This window comes from Protopterus annectens, chromosome 6.part0 (genome assembly GCF_019279795.1).
Source record: "Protopterus annectens isolate FY-2018-M chromosome 6.part0, PAN1.0, whole genome shotgun sequence".
Taxonomy (NCBI): Eukaryota; Metazoa; Chordata; order Ceratodontiformes; family Protopteridae; genus Protopterus; species Protopterus annectens.
In genome coordinates this window covers 83,254,576-83,273,783 of record NC_056737.1, presented here as the reverse complement: position 1 = coordinate 83,273,783, position 19,208 = coordinate 83,254,576, and the positions used below count along the sequence as shown (strand labels likewise).

The window sequence follows — 19,208 nt, the reverse complement described above, 5'->3', positions numbered from 1 at the left end:
CAATACAGCTACATGGGACAGCTTACATTTAATCTCCAGTGGAAAATAAAACAGCACAAGACCCCATATGACAGCTTGTTCTAGTCCTAAAATATCTACTCTATTTTAGGACATGCAATTAATAAAGCACCAAAATATCACTCCCCAGTCTATGGCAATACAGCTACCTGACAGAGTGGATGTTTAATCTCCAGCACAAAATAAAACAGCTCAAGGCACAGTATTGCAGCTTATTCTACTCCTAAGGTAGGCATTAAATAAATAATATTTTAGCAATATTTAACAAGTCTTAATGGAAGGCTAACAGTATTAAAAACAGTTAAAATATCTAAACATCGCTTTTTAGCTTGACTCACTGTGCACACAGCTAGAGACCCCCTTCCCATAACTTCTTAAAACCTCTGCTAGACATACTTGTCCTGATAAGCTGCATTGGGCTCAGTTAAATCAGTTCAATTTGTTGTTTTTCTTTCGGCTTTTCCCGGTTAGGTGTCGTCACAGCGGAACTCCAGTCCGCTAATGATTGGCAGTAGATTTTTTATGGGTGCCGAGGTGCCAGCTTGACGCCCAACCTTCAACGACTGATCCTCACAAAAATTTGTTGAACAAAGTGCCAAGCTTAACTTTTCTCATTTTCTTGCTCTCCTTCTATAATCTCACAAGTATATGCTTAAACAGAAATTACAGTAAGCAAAACAGGTGGAATTATGGAGTTTGACAGGATAGCACTGGTTACAATGATCTAAGCTATGGGACAAATCCTACCTTCTAGATTCTTTAGTGACTGTCCTTCTAATCACTCTAGCATGGGTGTACACACAATTCATTCCCCTACTCTACCCAAAATTCCCACCCACCCATATCTATATTTATACTCTCCTTTACTCAGTCCTCGCATACAACTTATTAACAAAACATTTGCTTCCCCTCCTACCCAGCTTCTTACTGCTTTTCTCTATTGTCTATCATAGCATCCTTACTTCCTATAGAAATATTCCAACTCCTTCCCTCTCAACTACACCATACCTTTACTCCTCAAACTAATCATGTTACTTTAATCTTGCCTTACCATATTCCTCCTCTTCTACACAACATCCTCACCCACACTAATTTACAATATTCAGACCTCAACCACTACTATTGCATCACTTTACTATGTACTTCCTACCAGTTTCTCTAATATCTCCCCCAGCTTATTTCCCACTGGTTTTATCTGCTATCCAAAGCCTAAAATAGCCAGCAGATTCTATACTATCCTAAAATTAAAACTATTACCATTTACAACTATATCTCAGATCATAAATAAATAACCCATCATTCTCATTCATTGATCAGTGTGGACACATCCAACCCAACCAAGGTCCCAACTAGACCCAAAACTACAAAGCTCATGCCTAAATGTTAACGACAGTCACTGTAAACCTTTGGAACATATGTAACAAAATCTCATACTTCCATGTCTAGATAAATCAATATAAACCATAGGTCCTAACCGTAACAGAGACTTGGTTAAACCCCAATTTAAAAGACAGTGAAATTCTACCACTAGGCTATAATATTTTTAGGCTAGATACACCACAGAAGAAAGGAGGTGGAATAGCCCTACTCTTACTCTTCCCAAATACTTTTACAGTAACCATCTTTTAAGATACCCTCCTAAAATTTTCTAATGCAAAAATTATCATCTCATTCCTAAAATTAAATGTCTCCAAATGTAAATGCCTTATAGTTGTTGATATCCCATCAGGACACAACATTCCTATTCTTAAAGCAATACTTTCCTGGGTTTCAGAGACAAACAGTAATGAAACTATCATACTTGGAGATGTTAGTATCAACTGGCAGACCTTCTCAAACAACCTAACTAGCAGTATGAACATTTGTATGTTCACTCAACTTATCAATACCCCAACAAGACATGGCAAATATAGTAATAAACCATCCTTGAGTGGATATTAGTCTCTAATCCAAATAATTTGACATTATCTGCCACAATCACAAATTCCAAAACTGACCATCTACCAGCTTTTACCAATAGCACTATTTCCCAAGTAACTAAAGAACATAAATTCAAAAAATTTAAAACTCCCATAACCTCACAAAGTTTACCCAAGATTCTTTCATTCAAACACTAAAATCCATAAACTAGTCCATTCTGAAAATTCTTCCCCTAAATGAAGCAGTTTAACATTTCAGTGCAGTACTTCTAAGCACACTTACCCTGCAGCATACAAAACAAATTAAACATTATCCTGCCCCATGGCACACCAAATCTTGCAAATTCCTCAAGAAAGAAAGATGCAAAGTATAGAGTACATGACAGAAGAACAAAAATTACAAAAAAATTAAAATTTTTCAGACTTCTATGCAACCTGGTCAAAATCAATCCAAATAACCACCAATTTCAACATGTACTTCATTGTCATAATCAAATCTTACTACAAACCCCATTATTCAGTACCTAATTCCCCAAACTTTGCCTGTAAAACACCTTCTTTACAATGCTCACAAAACTACCAGCTCTCTTGTCCTTTCTCACCTAGCCCTGCCAACTTTTTCTTTCAGCCAGTTCCCACGACTCTAATAAAAAAAAATTACTCAAACCTAAACTTTGCTCATCCTCAATTGACAACCTCTACTCAGATTACCTCAGACTAGCTACAGAGGCCATAGCAAATCCAATCAGCACTCTTATTAATAGATCCATCTCCGAATCAAATGTTTCAGACTTAGGGAAACTGTATCACATTATCCCAGTGCACAATGGTGGCAATTCTACTGACATAAACAACTTTCAGCCTACAACCATCCTGTCCCTAACCTCCAAAATTCTAGAAAAATACATTCAACAACTTCTTCAATATCTCTTAGAAAATAAACACATCAACAATACCCAACATGGCTTCTGACCGATGCACAGTACATTTACTGCCCTATTACCTTTCATGGATATTGCCAGCAAAGAAAGAGACTCTGGCAAACTTCTATCTGTTGTATTTCTTGACCTGTCAAAAGCTTTTGATATAGTTTTCCACTCTGAACTTCTCAATTTCCCTCAGTTTAAAGGTTCTCTAGCTACCTAACAGACAGCAATAATTAGAGTGGCAAGGTACCATCTCACCATTCCTTGTCACTTCGACAGGTATACCTTAAGGATCCATCCTTGGTCTTTTATTCCAACATTTTCATCAATAATTAATATATACATCTTCTGGACAAGGCACGCTTGTTCAATATGCAGATAACTCCAGTATCACCTGCTCTTCAGACAGCCTAACGAATTTACACATATAACTCAACTATCATTCACCTTCATTGAAACCTGGCTTACCAAAGTTCAATTCCTACTTAACCCTAACAAAACCAAGCTCCTCCTCTTTACTCCAAAATCCCTCTCCCCTGATATATTCCAGATTTACTCCACAAATAACATTAAAATTGAACTGATCTACTATACTAAATTATTAGGTGTATTAATCAATGAGAATCTCTGTTTAACTTTCACACTGAAACTAGCATTAAAAAAAACATCAGAAACATGGTATGCTATAAAGGAACAAACATTTCCTGAATACACCTACCAAACTTAACTCTGGCCAAATCCTACATTTTACACTCTGTACTCTATGGGGCTCTAATTCTGAACATTCTACAGTCTTCCCTAAAAAATAAATCTGAAAGCTGTTACAACAAAATCACCAAGTATGCCTCTAGTGCAAAGCCCTCCATGCACCAGTGTAAAATTCTACATTCCCTTAACTGACTTGAACTTATCAACCATCTTTCCTATCTTCAACTCATACCTGCACATATCCATAAACTCTTAGTCTGTCGAACCCTTAGTCAATTACTTGACCTTTACATCCCAAAGAGAACTCCATGGTAACAAGATAAACAACTCCTTGCTGTATCTAAACCCATCAAATCATTTGGCCAAAGCCTTTACTCTTACTCAACAGTAAAAGTCTAGAACATTCCTACCTTTTAACCATAAGATCTCTTACCTCTCCTCTTTCAAATGCTCATTAAAAGAACACTTAAATAATTCATGGATTTGCTCCTGCTCCTACCTTTAGATTTCTTCCACAAAATAATTAATGTTAAAAGAATTTTGCAATCTAAGAACATAAAGAAGAAATCTGCAAAAGTTGCAGACAGTCTTCCCATCTGTACATCCACGTTTATTTTCATTTGGTTACCTGGTTGGTCTGAATGGGTGAAAAAAGGCACCCCTTTTCAGCAGAGACCCTGGGAAAAAATATCCATAACGCATCTTAATCAGATTATAGTTAACCTGAATTACTAGCAAATACAATGTTACCACAAAAATTTAATATTATTATAACATACAGAGGTAGCATACACAACTTTAAAACAGATGGTGCATTACCAATGGCAACTGCAGGTTTATAATAACAGTTTACAAAACAGTAAGAGTTGCTCATATATACCAAAATGAACTGAAAAAGCAGAAAGATTTAGCTGAGATAGGGAGAGAAGGTAAAACTAAATTAAGAAAATGTCAACAAGCAGGGCATAGCAGGGTAGATGTAAGCAAGTGTCTTTTAAGGGTAGCGTAAGGAAGAAATTAGAAGTTATGTACTCACCATAACGTTCCATCTGAGTAGGTGTATTCATTTGTCTGCAACCTGTGGGTTATGGATCCGATATCGGATCCGAACCAGCATGGTTTACCAGCTATGGATCCAAGCTCTCAGCTCCTCCCCTCACCCATAATGCCCTGCTCTACCCTCATGACCTCAGATCGAGTTTGCCAACAGCAAAAACACCCTGAAAAGGGTAACAGATAATATGCAGGAAACTGAAAGGCCAGGGGGATAGGAGGGCGGGATGGTTGCAGACAAATGAATACACCTACTCAGTAGGTGCGTTATGGTGAGTACATAACTTCTAAATCTGAAGTAGGAGATTCATTTGTCTGCAACCTGTGGGACAGAGTCCCCAGCTACCTGAATCTTGGGCGGCCATCATGGAAGGATATTCCGGAGCACCGCAGAGCCAAATGATGCTCTACCCCTAGATGCAAGATCCAACTTATAGTGGGAAATAAAAGTATGAGATGAAGCCCACGTGGCTGCTGCACAAATATCATCTAGAGGAATCCTAGCCTTGAAGGCTGCCGAGGTAGATACTGACCGGGTTGAATGGGCATGTACACCCTCCGGTGCGGGCCTTCCTGAAGCTTGATAAGCCAATAAGATGCACTGTGAAATCCAGCGAGACAGAGAAACTTTAGAAATTGGCTTGCCCAAATTAAATTTAGCAAAGGAAATAAACAACTGGTCGGATTGCCTATGACCAGCCGTTCTGTTTAGATAAAATCTAAGTTGCCTGTGAACATCTAATGAGTGAAGCTTGTATTCACCTTTGTTTTCATATTTAGGGAAGAAAACAGGGAGGTTAATGGACTGATTAATGTTTGCTTCAGAAGCAACTTTAGGAAGAAAGGACGGGTTGGTCCTGAGGTAAACACGGTCCGGATGAAATACCAAATAAGGAGGTTTAGCTGATAATGCTTGAAGCTCTGAAACTCTCTTGGCCGATGTAATGGCTACCAAAAAGGCTGTCTTGAAAGACAAGAATTTGAGATCCACCGTAGCCGCTGGTTCGAAAGGGCCTGGAGAACCAAAGAGAGGTCCCAAGGAGGAACCGCTTGTTTTACAGGGGTCTGAGAAGAAAAGTACCTTTAAGGAAAATTTTACACAACTTGGCTGACATAAGAGGATTAGAGTCATGGCCAATGTGATAATGGAAATTGCCGCCAGTTGTACTTTGACTGTGGAACTGCTGGCACCATCGTTAAAAAGAGTGGTTAGAAAGTCATGCACTAAGGGGAGAGGAACCGTGAAGGGATTCAGGCCTTGCCGCTCCGCCCACAAAGAAAACCGTTTCCACTTGCTGCGGTAGACTTTCCTAGTGGACGGTTTATGAGCTGCCACCAGTATTGCCTTAACAGGTGACGAAATACCGGGAGTCCTGATCAAGAGTGGAACTGGAGCAGCCAAGCGGTCAGCTTCAGGTTGTCCAGGTTCGGAGGAGGTATGCAGGATGGATGGGATATCAGATCCGGAATGGGATCTAGAATCCAAGGAGGATTCACTGAGTGAGACCTTAGAAAGGGAAACCAGATCTGTCGAGGCCAAAACGGAGCAATGAGAATCATTCTGCAACCCACCCGAGAGGCTTTCTGAAGAACTTGGAGCATCAGAGGCAAGGGTGGATAAGCGTAAAGAAGACCGGGTGGCCAAGCATGCACCAGAGCGTCTCTTGGAGAACCTCCTGGAGGGGGTATCAGAGCAAAAAAACTGTCGCACTTGGTGTTTGAGGGAGAGGCAAAAAGATTGCATGAAGGAGTTCCCCACCGTGCGAATATGCATTCCGCTACTTGAAAATTGAGAGACCACTCGTAAGGGGTCAGAATGGTGCGACTGAGCTTGTCCGCCAGGATGTTGGACCGACCGGAATGTGCGTTGCTATTAGAAAGCGGTTGGTGGAGATTGCCCATTCCCAAACTCTCATGGCTTCTCGACAAAGGGGGTAAGACCTTGTTCCCCCTTGCTTGTTGATGTACCAGACCACAGACATGTTGTCGATTGAATCGCAATTGTTCCCAAGGGAAGAAAGTCCTGAAGTGCTAGCAACGCTAAGAGCACTGCTCTCATCTCTAGAACGTTGATATGCAGTAAGGTCTCTGTATCGTTCCACGTGCCTTGGCCGGTACGGCCATAAAATGCCCCCACCCGAGGCGGAGGCGTCCGTGGTCACCGTGGCGAGGGAGAAGCACAAAATGGGCGGCCTCCGTGGAGATCTGGAGAGTGAAGCCACCACAGGAGGGACCGCTTGCAAGCCTTGCTGATCGCAATGGGATGATGCATAGGGAGAGCAAGGTATGACCACTGTACTAAGAGAGTCCACTGGAGGATGCGCATATTGAGCCTGGCAAGAGGAAGAAGTGCTATAGCAGATGCCATGGACCCTAGAGCCCTCAGGACCAACTCCGCTGGAACAGAACTTGAGTGGAGAATGGCCCGCACCTGGAGCTGCAGATTTTGAACTCTGTCCGCAGTGAGGAAGGCTCGTAAACTCCTTGTGTCTAGCCTGGCCCCTATAAAATCTAAGAGCTGTGTGGGCCAGGTTGGATTTCTTTGTATTTATTGTAATGCCCAGAAAGGAGCAAGATGGAGAAAGGAGTCTCGCCAATAATAGTAGATGCCTTGTTGGGGCGGTAGAAGCCAGTCATCCAGGTAGGAAAAGACCTGCACCCCTGAAGCCTCAGGTGGGCCGCTACCACTGCTAACACTTTGGTGAACACCCTGGGGGCTGTGGTGAGACCAAAGGGAAGGACCCGGAACTGGTAGTGACTGGCTCCCAGCCGAAGCGGAGGAACCTCCTGGGCGCCTGTCCATCAGGATGTGGTAGTACGCATCTTTGAGGTCTATAGAGCACATCCAGTGATTTTCTCCCAGAAGGGGAGAATAGATTGCAGAGTGACCATTGAATTTTTCCTTGGGGACTGCCAGATTCAAGAGAGAAAGGTCTAGAATTGGTCTTAGTTCCCCGTCTTCTTTGGCACTAAAAGAACCTGGAGTAGAACCCTGATCCGATCTGGTCTGGGGACGGGCTGGATGGCTCTTTTCTTTAGCAGATGGCCAATTTCTGCCAAAGCGGCCTCCGTTGACCGGGTGGAACGTCTGGGAGGGACTTCAACTTTGGAAAGTGAAGAAAGGGATGCGGTATCCTCTGGATATGATTTGGAGAACCCAGCGGTCTGATGTTATGGACTCCCATGCCGCTAGGTGCCCAGCGTCCCCGACTGCCTCCAGAGTGGAGCAGCCGGGCAACCCCTCAGGGTTGCTGCGCGGGCCGTTCAGAGAAAGGTTCTCTGGACCCAAAGTTTCTGGGAGCCCCTCTGCCTCTAGGGCGGCGTCCTCCCTGTCCTCCTCTGCCACGGAAGGACTGGTTGTCCGGAGCAGGCTGGGACTGCTGCGACTTCCGGAACCACATCTTCTTCTGACCCTTTTGGTTTCTAGAGTAGGGCCTCTGGGGTGCAGAGAAGCGGATTCCGACGGCAGACAGCGTCTTCCCGTCCTTCTCGCTCTGGGTCAAGGTTTCGTGAACGGTTTTGCCAAAGAGGGCAGAACCATCAAAGCGTTCGCAAACGACGCTTTGAAGGGCTCAGAAAAATCGCAGTGACGGAGCCAGGCCCGACGTCTAGTGACTAGGCCTGCCCCTGCGGCTCTAGCGGCGCCTTCCGTAGCGTGGGAGAGTAGCTGCATAGAGGTATTAGTAACTGATCTAAGAGTGGCCATGCGGGTGGAGTGCAGCACCCTGTCCTCCTCTGACATGGACTCTGGGGGAGATGCAGCGTATTCTTTAATGAGATCTCGCTGCATCCTAATGAAGTGTGCCAGGTAGTTCAGCGCCCTTACCGAGAAGGTCGCTGAACTAAACATCCGCTTCCCCAAGCGGTCCATCATCCGAGACTCCTTGCTCGGGGGATGGACTGAGGGACTCTCCTGAGCAAGTTCCCTCTTGGTGGCCACCGCCGTCAACATGGCATCTACCGGAGGCCCCTTACTCCAATGGGCACGGTCGGACGGTGGGCTGAGGATCCTATCGGGCCTCTTAGGAATTGGCTCCACGGTGTCCGGTTCCTTCCACGCCCTGGTGGTAATGAGGTCCACCAGGGGTCGGCAGGAGGGGACACCCAAGAGGTAGACGGGCCCGCTTCAAATGCCTCCAAGAACACGGACTCGTCCGAGGAAGACTTGGGGGCAGACCACCCCCCCCTTATACGGAGCATTTCCATGATGTCCCCAAATGAGACATCCTCGGCGGGTGACCGTGGGGCGCCTTCCCTTCCTCCAAGTCCGTGTCTTCCGTGAGAGACTCGGGAGTCAATGTGCCTCCTTTTGCACGTATGCTTGAGAGGAACATCCTCTGGGGGCTGTCAGAGGACTCCTGCAAGCAGCAATTTGTTCCATTGGAGCAGCTTGGGGCACAAGCGGGCTGTCCCAAGGGCGGATGGTGGAAGCCTGGCCCAGTGCAGAGGGAGCGGGACGGAGCGAAACAAGTGCCGGGGTCCGGAGACCCTCAACAGGGCCCTCTCCACTACATCAAGCGCCCGAAGGAGCCGACCTCGACCAAAGGATCCGACAATCGGCTCCCCCTCGGATCCGAAGAGTGGATCGGAGCCGGCGCGGCGCCGGATCCGAAGGGACAGTGCGCTCCGACACAGGCGGTGCCGAAGGAGCACTGATCCCCGGATCCGAGCTCGGATCCAGGCTCCGAGAGGTCGGATCCGATGCACTCGAGGGCAGGGTCGGATCCAGTACAAAGTACTATCGGCGCCGACCCACCCCGGCTCGAAGCTGCTCGGCTCCAGCTGCTCGAACCCGGATAGCGGGTCGGAGAAGGAGCAATCGGTTTGAAAAGGGTGTTGAACTCCCCAGAGGGGAGGCAAGAGCACTCCCATCTGCATCTGGGCCTGGATGAACCTTCTCATCATCCGGTCCAGATCAGCATCGAAAGGCTATCGTAGATCTCGGCGAGGCTACCGAGGTAGGCCTGGAGTGCCTCCTCGATAGCCTCGGCGGAGATCGGGTCTCCTCCTCCTCAGGTCCCGGTGAAAACACACTGGAGACCAGAGCTGAGAAGGAGGAGACCGAGCCGACAATGGAGCCGACAGCGGGCCGGGAGAAGCCCGCTTGGCTGGCGGGGCCGAAACAGAGGTCTCGGCCCGCCGCTTATGGTGCTTCTCCCTCCGGTCCCTTTTCTTAGCATCCCTCTCCTCCGAACCAGAAACGGGAGGTTGAGTCCCAGGAGGAGGAGGGCGCCGCAGAAGGAATAACCGTAGGTACGGTTACTCCCGAAGGAGCGGAGGTCGGAGCCGAGTCTGGCGGTAAAAGGCCCGCCAAAACAAGCTTGGACCTCCGCTCCTTCAATGCCCTGGGGTTGAACCCTGCACAAATGGAACAACCAGATGTGAGGTGTTCAACCCCCAGGCATCTAACACACCGAGTGTGGCCATCAGCTGGGGAAAGCTTATGACCACACTCGGAGCATTTAGAAAAGATAGATTTGGGTTGCTCTGCCATCCCAAACTATCACAGTAGTTACTAAAACTAAAGTAACTAAAACACACAAATACACTCACAGGCCCAACACACACACACTACGCCAACAGCGAGGGGAGGGATATAACTTTAGATTAACTCTAAAAAGTAAATATGTCAAAGGGGAACCTACACTTTCACACAAAAACCCCAAAAAATCTATTAAATTTTGAAAATTTAACACTAAAATTAGCACTTAGCTTGAGAAGCAATCCGGTCACCATGCGCGGCAAACGAGATCTGAGGTCATGAGGGTAGAGCAGGGCATTATGGGTGAGGGGAGGAGCTGAGAGCTTGGATCCATAGCTGGTAAACCATGCCGGTTCGGATCCGATATCGGATCCATAACCCACAGGTTGCAGACAAATGAATCTCCTACTTCAGATCAATTTTTAGTCAGATCTGGAGCAAGGACACAGACACTTATTTTTAGATACAGTCTGAACTGTTCCCTGAAGGTTTTACTTTCGTTAAATGCTTTGGTTTTCAGTGGTAATATGTTCCATAGCTATATAAGAGGAGTAAAGACAGTCATTGTATTTACTGGACTTAGTTGTTACAAGAAGACATTTAAAAGACTCTGTTAGAACATTATCACTGCTACAGTTAAGGAAAGACAAATTTCAGCTTTATCAGTTAACTGACCTGTAAACTGGTGGCTCAAAATCAGGATGCCTTGAGGTTTTGTTGCAATAACCCTGCACACTCTGAAAAATGATTGGTAATCTTGCCCATGATCTCTGGTACCATGTCCATTATTGACAGCCCCCTCTTAAGAGAGGAATTACATTACATGACTCATTAAAATAGACATCATGTGAAAGACATCCATGGGATATTTAATGTGCATCTTTGTTATCAGAAAGGACACACTGTAGAGACAGTTGCTAAATTTTAAACATGTATAAGAAATACTCCTAGCTTGTGATTTTAAAGAGGTTCTGAAGCATGTGGCAGTTTCCCAAGGCTAAACTTGAACCAGTCTTAAGCCTCACAAAGTAAAATCACAGGTAATGGGGATTTCCCAGTGTATATCAGGACCTAAGCAAGCCTTCTATAGTCTCATTACAGTTGGACGTGTGATATAGAGGCATATCCCCAACCTGAGAGGAGGTGGCTCTGAGTGGGTGCAAATCTGCAGCTCAGATTCCCGACAAGAAAAACACCATCTCTATTACAACTTCAGATATTACTAACCTGGATACCTTAGTCAGAGTTGGCAGAGGTGCATGTTTAAACTTAAGTTCTAGTGACAGTGCCTTTGTGATCCCCAGCATAGTAAAAACCAGCTTATTTTCTCTTTCACTGACAGTACAAAAGATGTGCCAGCCTCAGAAGAAAGATACCCCAAAGATATGCAAACCTCAGAAAAAGAAAACTTTATAGACAAAGTTTTAGAATCCATGGTTAGCAAGCCTGACTTTGTATACTGGATCCTTTTTTAAATTAGCCTGTAAAATTCTCAACGAAAAAAAATAAGCCAGTAGCTTTTCAAGTCAAATGTCAGTGATTTATGTGAATTTCTCACAGTGTTCATAGTCTTCAAACTTTGTGGGCAGGGATAAATGAAACAAAACTTGCATTCAAAACTCTTTAGGTGCCAAAGGTATACTGTATTCATATTTATTAAGAGACTTAGCCACTGCTAATAACAGAAGTTGTTAAAGAACAAATTTACTTGAAGAAAAAAAATTACAGCCAATGTTTTACAGAATGTTTCTTAAAGCAAGAGGGACATGTGACACTCAAAATGAAAAGTGAAGAAATGTGCTATTATGGGATATAAAAAGCATCAACATGCACGCCACAGACACAGCTTTTAGAACTGCTGGCAGGGGGGAAAAGTATGTGAGCAAGATAAAACCCAAATGTTATGATTCAATATAGTGCTGCGGTAGCATTGTCATCTCACAGTAAGACGCTGTCCGGTTCGATTCACAGCTACAGCATCTTCTGCGTGGAGACATACGTGAATGGGCGTACCTTCGTTGAAGGTTGTGCGTCAGGGCTGGCAACTCGGCACGTAACAATCAACTGCCAATCATTAGCGGACCAGAGTTCTGCTGTGGCGACCCCTAACCGGGAAAAGCCGAAAGACACAAGAACAACATTACAGGGACTCTCTCCATAGAAGGTCTATTTTAATGTAAGTTTATTACACATCCACCTTTTTTCCTTCTGTTGTAGCTGCTTTACAGACTCAATAGCTGCATTTTTAAATGTTACTTCAGGTCACTGCTGCATCTGCTTATACTTCAGGCTTATTTTTATTTCAAGTTTGACAAAAACATTTTTTGATTTAGCTAGTAATCATGCATAATTCATAGCACATCATTTCAGTTTTATGTATCACCTTATTTGCCCTCTGCTTTTATCTCTGTAATGTATTCAACATTATTTGAATGCTCAGGCCTAATCATTTCCCACAGAAAAATATGGCGAAGTGGTGTTACATACTGTACCCTTAAAAACCTAACTGATTCTGAGGCACCATCTATGACCTCCTATTCTGATGCCAAACATCCAAATTAACTGTGCTAATTATTTGGTCTCACATACTTTGACACTTAGCAGTGGTCCCTATACATTTCAGCCTGGCATAAACTACTGGCTTTGTCATTCATCATATGTACCATCTTCATCTATTTTTGTCTGCCTATTACCTTGGGTCCTGGCTGAAAGGGTCTTCGGACTAGTTCCTTTACACCATTAACCAATCTTAAATAAAATAAAATAAATACTGATTAACAACACAGCTCAAGTCTCTGACTCTGAATCACTCTATGTGAACTACAGTAAACTCTCAGTTCACTGGAACTGTAGCTTCTGGTTGCTTGAGAGTTGCTATTAAAAATAGGCCTGACTAATACTGTACCCTACACTATTTGTTTGGTTTGACTTATTCTTAGGTTGCAGAGAGAGGGAATGTATTCCTATCTTCCTTTTTAAAACTCTAAAATTGTACGGTATGTTTCTTGGGGGGGGGGGGGTTGCTTGAGTTCCAGTTAAATGAGAGTTTACCGTTGTAGGTGCATTCTGTTGGGAACAGTCTGACTGTCACACTACTGATACAACATACACTTCAGTTGTCAATCACAGCTTTAACATACTGCTTCAGGATAGTTTCGTCTTTTGTGCATACATTTCTGGTACATTGTAAGGGAAGGCAGTTTTCTCATTATGCCAGGATTGCTGTTTCACTTGGATCATTGATGCAGTTAAGAGGAGGCAATGACAAAATTTTGTTTGACTATAGATTTCTGTTTTCTTTGTTTGTATTTACTCAAACATGCTGGGCTCACTCCTCAAAGTACTGTGAATCAATGAATGAGAGAGAAAGTCAGCTTAAGTGAGTAACATGACAGTACCCACTTTCTGATCAATGGCTATTGCTCTTTACAAACAGAATTATAAAATAGTTGAGGATCTATATAAGAGATGTTTCTTCCTCTGTTGTGACTTATCAATAATTACTACATTTTTTTCAAATCTACTTTAACCATAATGTTATACTCTTTATAACTGTTATGAACTGTTTCTGCACTGGAGCATTCTACCATATCTTAACATTATTTGTCTTGCTAAGATGTTTCAAATCTTTGTCACATCAGTGGTGGCTCCAGGTTGCAGTTCTTTCCAGAGCATATAAGTATAACAGCTCACTGCTAGGTAATATCAAACCCTGTCCCCACGATGCAAAAACAACTTTACTTATTAGTCCAGTAACCTAGAGATGTACATTGTATTATATCTAAGAATGTGAGCACATGCATGTATGTATTTTTCAGTATGTTACATTTACAAATGGATATATGTATGCATGCATGTATATATCTACATCTCTCTTTATATACCTACACACACAGTATGCACATGCATACATGCACACAAAGATACAGTAATATTATTACATTTATGTCAAACACTAAATGTATAACTGAGCTGGTACTGTTTCATTGTTTTTCTTGTTATATTTCTCCTCTTAAACACTTACCTGCTGCTTAGAACTGTCCATTTCTTGGGCCCTCTATTTTAGGTTGGCATAAAATTTAGAATTCTGCTCAGGTTGTGTATTTTCTATACTTTCAAACTTCATTCTCTTGGAATACACCTCTTCATGTGAATGATTCCTTCACTTTAGTCGTGTTAGTTATTTCTATTCTATGTCCTGTAACACTTTTAGATTACAATGACATTCCTAATGCCTGATTGATAACTCAATCAGGTTGCAATACTTTACTGTGGAATTCCCTTTCTTCTAATAATTCTGCTCTTGAAGGCTGTTATGCCATTAATCTAAGCTTGTATATCTCTTTAAATTTTGTATGTTCTTCCTCTCTGTGTACTAAGCCATTTTTTGTACAATTAGGGCCCTTTTAACACTATGCCCTGGTCTTTCTTTGATTCATGTCTGCTTGTGTGGCTGGTGATTGCTTCCTCCACTTGTTTTTCCAGATTAAGCAGAAACTTATCTTTAGAATCATTCACTTGCTGTTTCCTCTACACATACTGATAAAGTGATCTATCAAAACAATTACATTCTTCCCAATGCCTCCACAACTCTTTAAAGTGGGGCAAGTCTTTACTTATAATTTAATTAGTTAAATTGGGGTCTACAGCAACAGGATGACCTACCTTCATAAACATAGTTTGTATTTCAATTAGAAGAATGGGATATTGCTCCCCATCTCAACAAATACAATTCAACTAATTTTTTTTAGTAAGGGTTTTCTTTGTGCATACATACATACATACATACTGCACACCTTTATAAGAGTAATCACATAGTCTGAGTTTTGTAGCCCTTGCAGTTTCCTGATACAAAGTCAAACATTACACTTAAAAGAACTCTGCCAGTTAGCATGGAAGAATAAAGCTAAGAGATATTAAGAAGCTGCTTTTTGTGGTCCAGGGTTTGATTTCATCAACCTCAGTTTGCCTAACTGTGTGACTTTTAGCAAGTCACTTAATCAGACAATGCTGTCAGGTGGAGTCTGAAAAACATCCATGTGCATCAGTCCATCCATGTCCTGATTACATACAACTGGACAGGATTTACACCAACAGAATAGCAAAATGCTGAATTAAGTATTCTGGCTGAAAATTTATCACAATGTATAATGTCAAAATTATTAACAGCATGCTTTTCAGTGGTTACAGTTTCCGCAGGTGAAGAGTGTTATTACTAGTAGTACTAAATCTAGTTAAGTAATCCATTCTTCCACACGCAAAACAAAGCATGTCTACAGTGCTTGCAATCTGTCTGAAAACAGAATTTCACACAGGAGTTAAACAAAAGTTCTGTACTTACCATAACTTTAAATCTGTGTTGTCTTCTTTTGTCCATCTCTACAACTGGGTATAGTATGTTTGAATGGATCAGAATTTGGCAATTTCAAGTAGACTTCTAGCTCCAAGGCTCAGACTCCCGCTTCCCATAATGTATCTTCACCAAACCAGTCCTTCAGATCAAATTTGATCTACAGAGAAAATATCACAACTCCTATATGAACCCCTAAATTATCAACTAATGCTAGGAAAGCAGGATGCAAACCAATGGACTGTTAACAGCCAAGGTAAGATGAATGCAGTGACGGGTGACAATCTGGCAGTTAGATGGTGGTTCGGGGTGATCGAAATGGACGGAAGAAGACAGCATGGACCTTGCATTATGGTAACTACAAAATGTTCATATGTGATGTCTTTTCCATCTCTCGCAACAAATGGGACAGAATCCCCAGCTGCAAGAACCCCGGGAGGTACTACAAAAGGATCTTCAGGAGAACTGTGGAGCCAAAGGAGGCCCTTGATCTTGACTATACATCAGGCTTACAATGAAAAATAAAAGAATGAATTGTAGACCATGTAGCAGCTGAACAAATATCACCAATAGGAACATTATTGAAGAAAGCTGTAAATTCAACAGCTGCTCAGGTGGGGTAAGGACAGTCCTCTAGACTTATAAACAAAGATATATATTCAGACAGTCATCAGGACAAGGTAACCTTAAAGACACTGTAATGCAACTTGTACTTAGAGAAGGAGAGCATTTTTGAAAGTCTTTCGTATGATGTAAACAGAATCACAGCTGGAGGTGAACATCTAGAGAGTGCAATTAATATTCACTCTTGTTAGAAAAACTGGGAAAGAAAACCAGTAAATGGACAGTCTGATTCAAAGAAGTTGATGAGGCCACCTTAAGCAGAAAATCTGGATTAGTCTTGAAAGACACCCTTTCCTTATGAAAGATTAGATACAAAGGCTTATGTGACACTGCTTGCAACTCTGAATAATGGCTACCAGAAAAAAGTGTTTTATAGAATTAAAACTTCAGGTCAGCAGTACTTGCAGGTTCAAAAGGGATGAACGTAAGGCTCTGAAGTAAAATTGTAATGTCCTGGGGAGGTACCAGATCTCTAAATGATGGATGCAACAAAATAACTATACTTTAAAAAGCTTTTGAAAATCTAAGGGAAGCAATTGGGACACGTTGTTCACCCATGTGAAAATTGCAAATAGCAGTTAAGTGGACTATAGCTGTAGAGCAACTGGCCACAAAATAATAAAGACAATACAAAAAAGTAGGATCAAAAAGGGGTACAGCCTTTTGGAGCATGCCCACACTGAAAATCTCTTCCACTTACGTCTGCAAATCTTCCTAATGCAGGGCATTTGAAAAATGTTAGGATGTGATCATTAGTAGAAAGCAAAGAATTTCAGGCCAACACTGGAAGTGAAGAAACCAGGATGTCAGACTGAGGAATTTGATGCCCAGATGAGGCCTGTCAGGTGAGTGAGAAATCAGATCCATACCGAGTCCATGACCATAGGAAGGCAAATTTGGTGAGGCCAAAGAAAGGGGAACCAGATGGGGCCAAAATGGGGTGATGAGAATCACCAGCCCAATTTCGGATGGAAGACTGCTATGAGAGGATGAGCATAAAAAAAGTCAGGGGGCATGTTCGAACTAGAGCATCCCTCAGGGGTTGTCCCTAATGCAGTTTCAGGATGAAAGACCTGCTGCATTTGGTACTGGATGGAGATGCAAACAGATCACAGCAAGGGTGGCTCCAGCAGCTGAATATCTTTTGCCACTGAAGAATTGAGAGACCACTTGTGTGGTAGAAGGATTGATCTACTCAGTTTGTCTGCTAGATTAATACAGTTCAACAGGATGCACAATGCAAGAAGAAAGTGTTGAGAATACACTGCCCAGTGACATATCATCACAACTTTCCCAACATGGATGGGAACAGGTACTGCCTTACTTGTTAATGTACCAGAAGACAAACATATTGTCCATCTGAAGAGCAATCACACCCATGGGGAGAAAAACCTGAAAAGCTTGCAAAACAAGAAGGCTCTACCACACCTCCACTACACTGATGTAAAGACTGGCCAATGTCTGGGACCATGTGTCCAGGACTATTTTCCCTTGAAAATGCCACCCCACCACAGAAGACATGCATTTATAGTCTATGTGGCAGGGTAGGATGAAGAAGAGGACTAAGGGAACCACAGAAGATGTTATCTACCACTGAATATGCCATCTGCAAATTTGTGAGAGTCTGACATGACAATTTACCAGGTGATGGAGGATGAATCACTAGAGAAAAAGGGTCCACTAAAGTTAATAGATTAGTACTACGTTAACTGTCCTTGTGAGACATTTTAAGCTTAACCAGTTATCTCCTGTGAGACTCAAACCCTGCACCTTGTGTTTGTAAGGCAAACACCTTAACCATTAGGCCACCCTCCCAACCCTACGATAAAACTTCACGTGAGGTGTGAGAATGGTTGAAGCTGCCATGCTGGAGGATGCTGGTGCAGTAACACCTGAGAAACATGTAGTGACAACAGTTTGGTTCCAAAAAGTTTAGCTACCTGACAGGAAGTTTTCAGGTGAAAACCTGTACATTTAAATACCTGAACTAGATCCAGTGCAGATTTTTAAAAACTGAAAATGATTCCTAGGGATGAGGACATTCAGTAAGAAATTTCTGGTGTGAAAGAGGAAACTTTTTGTGGCAGTCATTATGAGGCAGTTGTCTAGATAAGGGAACCCCTGCAGTCTGAGTTGCGCAGCTATCATTGCTATGCACTTGGTAAACACTTAGACAGCTGTGGAGAAGACAGATGGCAGTGCTCTGAACTGAAAATGACTAGAGGTACCTCCCTCATCTGCTTGGCTATTGTAATGAGATGAGAGGCATCCAAGAGGTCCAGCGAGCACATCAGATCATCCTTCCTCAGAAGAGGCAATATGTACCATAACTGCAAAAAGAAAAATCGGTAGTATTCCTCAAAGTCTCAGAAAACCCAGTAGGCAACCTATACTGAGTCAAAAACAAACCACGGAGAAACTTCACAATGTGGACGGTGTGAAGTTCACTCCTTGAAATATGTTATGCACCTAGTTCTCTAATAAAAATTAAACTTTAAAATACGTACTACAAAAAAATAAAATACTAGGTAGTCCAAGTAGAGTTAAAAATGGAATATCCTTTGTTGAAAATCTTAAAAATTTTAATAAAGGATATTCAACTTTTAACTCAGCTATGAGTAAATCAGTAAGCTAAAGACAAGGATAGCACATCACTGCACAGACATTCGTCAAGGTACTCCTACCAACTCCTTAGTCAGGTACACAAAGAAAATCATTGGACACACCCTAGACTAGAGTCAACCGACAGGAGGAAAACCGCCAGGCCTGAATACCTCATTTTCTATTAACTGCATACTGAACCTTAGTAAAGTAGACTACCACAATTTTTACTAAACTTGAAAGAATAACCAATATATATATATATATATATATATATATATATATATATATATATATATATATACACATATATATATATATATATATATATATATATATATACACACACATATATATATATATATATATATATATATATATATATACATGCATATATATATATATATATATATATATATATATATATATATATATGCATACATATATAAAATATATACACACACAAACAAACACACACACACACACACACACACACATATATATATATATATATATATATATATATA

The 19,208-nt window shown here is 42.2% G+C and overlaps 1 protein-coding gene across 1 annotated transcript in view; it reads right to left on the bottom strand.

Moving 5' to 3' along the window:
• The window catches only part of TTLL5 (tubulin tyrosine ligase like 5), a gene marked incomplete in the record, with an annotated part of 5,893,562 nt that overhangs the window by 2,926,043 nt on the left and 2,948,311 nt on the right, over window positions 1–19,208 (bottom strand).